The following is a 7,500-nucleotide window of genomic DNA, read 5'->3' on the forward strand; positions in this document are numbered from 1 at the left end:
TTAGGTTATAGGAAATTTACTGTTTGAAAATTTCTTTAAGTATATAGGCTACCAGTCAAAGCCTTTTAGAAAGAAACCAGAACTTAATATCACGTTCAAATATTTTTAATAAGTATATACCAATCACACAACCTTTGTGAAAGACCCCAGAATGTGATATGACGTCCACAATAACGAGGTTTGACTAACCCCTTTAGATACGCTGGAGAAAGTGCAAGTGGTGACGTCACGTGCAAGTGGTGACGTCACGGTGTGACTGGGGACATTGCTGGAACCCAAAGATTCAAGTTATCTCGTCGTGTTGTTGTGACGTAATATTCTGGGCTACCTGTGTTAATAATATCCAATATGAGAGTATGTATGGGTTTCTAGAGCTATCGTCAAATTTCCGTTTCAATTTTTTGTTTCTGTATTTGAAAGAAAAAAATAAATTTATCTGATGGAGGAGTGTTGATGATTCATACTAGCTAAGCTGTAGCCCTAGCTGGAAAAGTAGGATGTTATAAGCCCAAGGGCTCCAACAGAAATGTATATATATATATATATATTATATATATATATATATATATATATATATATGTATATACAAAATATATATATATATATATATATATATAATATATTATAATATATTTATATATATGTGTGTGTATATGGTAGTCCACATAAGGAAAATTGAAAAATAATGTATATATGTAGAAATACTCTACAGTTTCGTCCGCCACTGGATCTCTTCTTAGAGCATTTCTACATATACACATTATCTTTCAATTTTCATTATGTGGACTACCATATACTAGGTTATCTTTATGGTGCTAAGGAAGATTACATCTGTTATATATTATATATATATATATATATATATATATATATATATATATACTATATATATATATATATATATATATATGTATATATATATATACTGTATGTATACATATATATACTGTATATATATATTAATATTATAATATATTATATATATATATATATATATATATATATATATATGTATATATATATATATAATATATATATATATATATATATATATATATATATATATGTATATATATAACTATATATATACACACACACATATAATATAATAAATATATATATTATATATATATATATATATATATATATATATATATATATATGTATATATATATATATATATATATATATATATATATATATATATATATATATATATATGTGTGTGTATATTACAGATCGCTGGGGAAGAAAAATGTTGCTAATCTGCATCAGAACATAGGATCTTTATTATTATTATTATTATTATTATTATTATTATTATTATTATTATTATTATTATTATTATTATTATTATTATCATCACTACTAGCTGATCTACAACTCTAGTTGAAAAAACAGGATGCTATAAGCCCAAGGGCTCCAACAGGAAAAATATCCCCGCGAGGAGAGGAAGTAATGATTAATTAAAACCAAATATTTTCAGAACAGTAACAATATTAAAATAGCTTTCCATTGCATGATCCCAAATATCATATAGATGGAAAACAAACACACAAGCAAAGAAAAACAGAAACAAACACGTCAAAATATACAAAACCTTAGTCTGCTAATTTCTCTTAAAACAAACATAATCCAACTGGACCCTTTGGATGCACACAAACGATTATTTCAAATATATATGTAATACTATTTTCAATGGCTGTAGCAGCAATTGGAATTTGAGTGTGGTACAGTTGGCTTCATTAATTCTGGTACAATGACATCTATTTTGCTTCATGTTATTATTACTATTATTATTATTATTACTATTATTATTATTATTATTATTATTATTTCATTACTTTGCTAAGCTAACACTCTAGTTGGAAAAGTAGGATGCTATAAGCCTGGAGGCTCCAACAGGGAAAATAGCCCAGTGAGGAAAGGACAAAAGAAAAATATTTTAAGGAGAGTAACAACATTAAAATGAATATCTCCTATATAGACCTATATAAACTTAAACAAAACAAGAGGAAGAGAAAATTAGATAGAATAGTGTGCCCGAGTGTACCCTCAAGCAAGAGAATTCTAACCCAAGAGAGTGGAAGGCCAATGGTACAGAGGCTATGGCACTACCCAAGGACTAGAGAGCGATGGTTTGATTTATATAGCGTTCCAGAATTAATGAAGTCAACTGTACATGGCCTCAAACTGACTGCTTTTGATGGAGCCTACAGTATAATGACAATCGTGGAAATCAAAACGTTTCCATGTGTATAATGTGTGATGACACTGAGTTGCGTGTGTTTCCACCCTGAACTAGGGACGATTACGAGTAAACTGACTTGTGTGATAAACGTTTGTGGTAACTGTATGAACGTTTTACATTTCATGGCTAAACGCATGTATAATATGAATCATTATCATTATTATTATTATCATTATTATTATTAGCAGTAAGTAGTAGTAGTAGAAGTAGTAGTGGTGGTAGAAGTAGTAGTTGTAGTAGTAGTAGTAGAAATGACAACAAATACAAGAGAGAGAGAAGGAGAGAGAGAGAGAGAGAGAGAGAGAGAGAGAGAGAGAGAGAGAGAGAGAAAATTAAAAAAAGAAAAACAATCTATAACTCCATCACTCTTACCTGAAGGCCGCCTGCTGGGTATATCATCATTATTGTAAACATCACCGAACATTCAAGTCCCCAGCGAACTCAAAATGCAATAATTAAACTTTATTTTTAAGACACAGCTCGAATGCAAAATGCATGAACGCATCTCTGATTAAGTTAAGCCCTGGACGAAGCCAGACGAGAAATTTACTTTTGCTTCTTAACTCGGGGGATAATTACGTTCGCTAATTAATTATTATTGGAGCATAATACTAAGGGTATGAATAAGAGAGAGAGAGAGAGAGAGAGAGAGAGAGAGGAGAGAGAGAGAGAGAGAGAGAGAGAGAGAGATTGAAAAAATCATAGAGAAATAGAAAAACGAAGAGAGAAAATGATTGAAGAGAGAGAGAGAGAGAGAGAGAGAGAGAGAGAGGAGAGAGAGAGAGAGAGAGGAGAGAGAAGAGGAGAGAGAGAGAGGAGAGAGATTGAAAAAATCAAAGAGAAATAGAAAAAACGAAGAGAGGAAATGATTGAAAAGAGGAGAGAGAGAGAGAGAGAGAGAGAGAGAGAGAGAGAGAGAGAGAGAGAGAGAGAAGAGAGAGAGAGAGAGAGAGAGAGGAGAGAGAGAGAGAGAGTACGGGATACAGAATTGCAAGGGCCAGGCAATCTACAAACAACAACAACAACTACAAGAGAGAGAGAGAGATGAGAGAGAGAGAGAGAGAGAGAGAGAGAGAGGTAAAAGTGGGGGGTCGTATTCTTGATGGCAGGTGGCTAACTGGAGTAGTTTTGGGCGGGAGCTGAATAAAGGCTTTATTCAAGATCATAATTTTAATTAGAAAGGATTATAAAAACAGATGGGAATTTGATTATCTTTTTGTTTCTTAAAGATTCTTTGAATGTTTTTGAAATTGGTTGTTCTTCGTAAATTATATTATTCACAAGTTTTATATAATTTGAATAGTAATAAAAATTTTGTTAAATCTAATAATATAAATTTCAATGATTTTCATAATTTCAATACCAATAATTTCAATGATTTTTGTAATCTTAATGATGATGATTTCAGTAATTTGGATAATTTTAACGATAATAATTTCAATAATTTTGATAATGTTAGTAATAATAATTTCAATAATTTTGATAATTTCAAAAACAATAATTTCAGTAATTTTGATAATTCTAATGATAATAATTTCAATAAATTTGAACAATTGGATATCAATAATTTTGTTAATTTTAATAACAATAATTTTAGCAATTTTGATCATTTTAAAATGATAATAATTTCAATGATTCTTAGAATTTTAATAATGTTCTTAAATTCTGGAAGCCTAAAAACTTTTCTAGTTTCATACCACAAAGTTTCCCCCATTTCATTAATTTAATTTCTATTCCAAATTATCCACAATTTAGAATTATCTCCAAATGTCCAGTGGAAAGCATAGCAGATGAAAAAGCTAAATCAGAATAGAGAATTAATAGACAAAGTAACAACAATAAAAAGTTTCCTAAAACTATAAAAACTAAAATATTCTTCTATCATTCTAAAAAACATATTGCCTTTTTCCCCCCACAAACTTACAGGGCACTTAAACTCCAATCGAGATTATCTTATAGTAATTAGGAAAATAACAAAACAACAATAATATGAACAACTTTTCTAAAAAATCAAACCTAAAATATTCTTCTATCATTCTAAAAGATATTGCCCTTTTCCCCACAAAATAACAGGGCACTTGAACCCAAATTGATAGGTTTATAGTAATTTAAATAACAAAACAACAATAATAACAACTTCTCTAAAAAATCAAACCTAAAATACTTAAAATATTCTTCTATCATTCTAAAAGAACATAGGCTTTTTCCCCTCCACAAACTGGCAGAGCAATTAAACTCGAATGATAAACTTAGAGTAATTTAGTAAAAAAAGAAAAAAAAATTTTTTTCTTAAAAATCAAACCTAAAATATTCTTCTATCAATCTCAAAGATATTGCCTTCCCCCCCCCCCCCCCAACACACAAACTGGCAGGCACTTATACTCGAATCGATAAGCTTAGAATAATTTAGTAAATAACCAAAAAAAAAAAAAAAAAAAAAAAAACTTTTCTTAAAAATCAAACCTAAATTATTCTTCTATCATTTTCAAAGATATTGCTTTCTATCCCCCCGCCCCCCAAGGCAGGGCACTTAAACTCGAATCGAAAAGCTTAGAATAATTTAGCAAATAAAAAAAGAAAAAAAAAAACTTTCTTAAAAAATCAAAAATCAAACATTCTTCTATCATTCTCAAAGATATTGCCTTCCCCCCCCCCCCCCTCCCCCACAAACTGGCAGGGCACTTAAACTCGAATCGATAAGCTTTATGGTAATTTCTCCTCTTCTGCCAAAACATTCCATGTAAGCAGACATGCCAACCGCCCAGACTATTTCTCCTAAAAAGGCTGTTTTCCCAAAAGCCGCCGCCTTTTATGGTTAAACTCCGGCCGAAAGGCGCTGGGGGATTTGGAAGAGGGGCGTTCTGGGTTGATCAAGGCTATTTTACCACAGCCAACCAGCCGAATGTCTTGGGACCTAGATTGCTTATAGATGTTGGTGGTGAAGGACCTACTTCTAATCTCAGCACTGGGTGACTTGCTGCTCAGAGTCAGCGCTGAAAATGGAAGTTTTTGATATCGATAATCTAGGTGGAAATAAACATTATTCATTTCAATAAAGAAGAATATTTGCAAACATGATTTGCTTATAGATGTCTGGAGTTAAAGGGCCCACTTCTGAGCTCGGCACTCTGGGGCATTTGCTGCTAAGATTCAGTGCCGAAGATAGAAGTTTTTGAGGTCGATAATCTAGGTGGAAGTTAGATGAATATTATTCATTTCAATGAAGTTTGCTTATAAGTGTCGGTGTTTGAAGGATCCACTTCTGATCTCAGCATTCTGGGTGACTTGCTGCTCAGAGTCAGCGCTGAAAATGGAAGTTTTTTATATCGATAATCTAGGTGGAAATAAACATTATTCATTTCAATAAAGAAGAATATTTGCAAACATGATTTGCTTATAGATGTCTGGAGTTAAAGGGCCCACTTCTGAGCTCGGCACTCTGGGGCATTTGCTGCTTAGAGTCAGCGCTGAAAATGGAAGTTTTTGAAGTCGATAAACTAGGTGGAAATAAATATTATTCATTTCAATAAAGAAGAATATTTGTAAACATGATTTGCTTATAGATGTCTGGGGTTGAAGAACCCACTTCAGAGCTGAACACTCTGGGTGACTTGCTGCTGAGTCTAAGTTGAAAATGGAAGTTTTTTAGGTCGATAAACTAGGTGGAAGTTAGATGAATATTAGTCATTTCAATGAAGTTTTGCTTATAAGTGTTGGTGGTTGAAGGCCCCACTTCTGAGCTTAGCACTCTGGAGCATTTGCTGCTTAGAGTCAGTGCTGAAAATGGAAGTTTTTGATGTCGATAATCTAGGTGACTTTGACCTTTGACCTTGACCTTCCAAAATTTAATCACTTCCAGCTTTTTACATAACAGTTACTCCCTGCAAGTTTCATTACTCTATGATTAAGATTGTGGACGGAAAGCTGTTCATAAACAAACACACACAGAAACAAACACACAAAAAGGATGTAAAACATACCCTCCTTCCAATTTTGTTGGCAGAGGTAGCAAGAAAAACCAAGAAAAGCAAAGGACAAATTAAAGAGAATAATAAAAGACAGTTAAACAATAAATCTAAGATGCACTTCAACGTTTTTAAAAGATATTTCAAATCCAATTTTTCCGAAAACACTGATCAGAGACAAGTAAAGTATTCAGTGGTACTCTGTCGGCTAGACCCATGAATTGCAGATTCTAATAATACCTGACATTTGGGTGATGCTATCTACAAAAAAAGTTACTTCAATGCAGTGAGTTATCTTTGAGGTATTGTGGAATCAAGTAAGTTAATATTTCAAACGCCAATAAACCTTTTCAATGCAGGAATTCAATTTGTTTGTTCGAAATGGAGGAACTTTCCAAGATTCCAAGACATTCATAAGCATTCTATATTCTGTTTCAAGATGAGATTTCAAAATGTCCCTCCTCCCTTCATTCGAAATTCAATAATCACTATTTCTTGAGAAATTCCTATGAAATCTCTATTTAAAGGTTTAAAGGCCGCTCATGAATAGCAGGGGCAAAGAACAGTGACATTGCTCTATCAAGCAGGACAATGCCCTAGAGACTGACTATATACACATATGATCAGGGCCCAAGCCCCCTATCTCCAAACAAGCTAGGACCAAGGATTGCTGGGCAATGGCTGCTGATGACTCAGCAGATATACCTAAAGTCTCCCCCAAAACAACCAAACTTAGCTCATAAGGATGGTGAGATTGCAGCGACCAAAGAAACTAACGAGTTTGAGCAGGATTCTCAATTTCTCGCGGGATTGTTATGATTTCCATTAGAGAGAGAGAGAGAGAGAGAGAGAGAGAGAGAGAGAGAGAGAAGAGAGAGAGAGAGAGAGAGAGAGAGAGAGAGAGAGAGAGAATCCCATGTGCTTGAAGTTTAAAATAGTGACTGAAATACAAGCAGAATAGAGAGAGAGAGAGAGAGAGAGAGAGAGAGAGAGAGAGAGAGAGGAGAGAGAGAGAGAGAGAGAGAGAGAGAGAGAGTCACACAAATAGTGACTAAAAAGTTAAATGAAAATTCAAATTTTCCACTACGAATAAAATATAAAACTCGTAACCCTTATTGAACAACATAAAAGGAATTCGAGCTACGTTAGTTTTTCTAAAAAATGAACAAGATAGGCTGGAATGACCTCTTCTTGTAATACCCTTATTACGATCTTTCGCAATGAGGTAATATGTGAGTATCGTTTGAATCATTTTTGAAAACAAAACATGTACAGCTTGAAATG

This window comes from Palaemon carinicauda, chromosome 3 (assembly GCF_036898095.1).
Source record: "Palaemon carinicauda isolate YSFRI2023 chromosome 3, ASM3689809v2, whole genome shotgun sequence".
Lineage (NCBI taxonomy): Eukaryota > Metazoa > Arthropoda > Malacostraca > Decapoda > Palaemonidae > Palaemon > Palaemon carinicauda.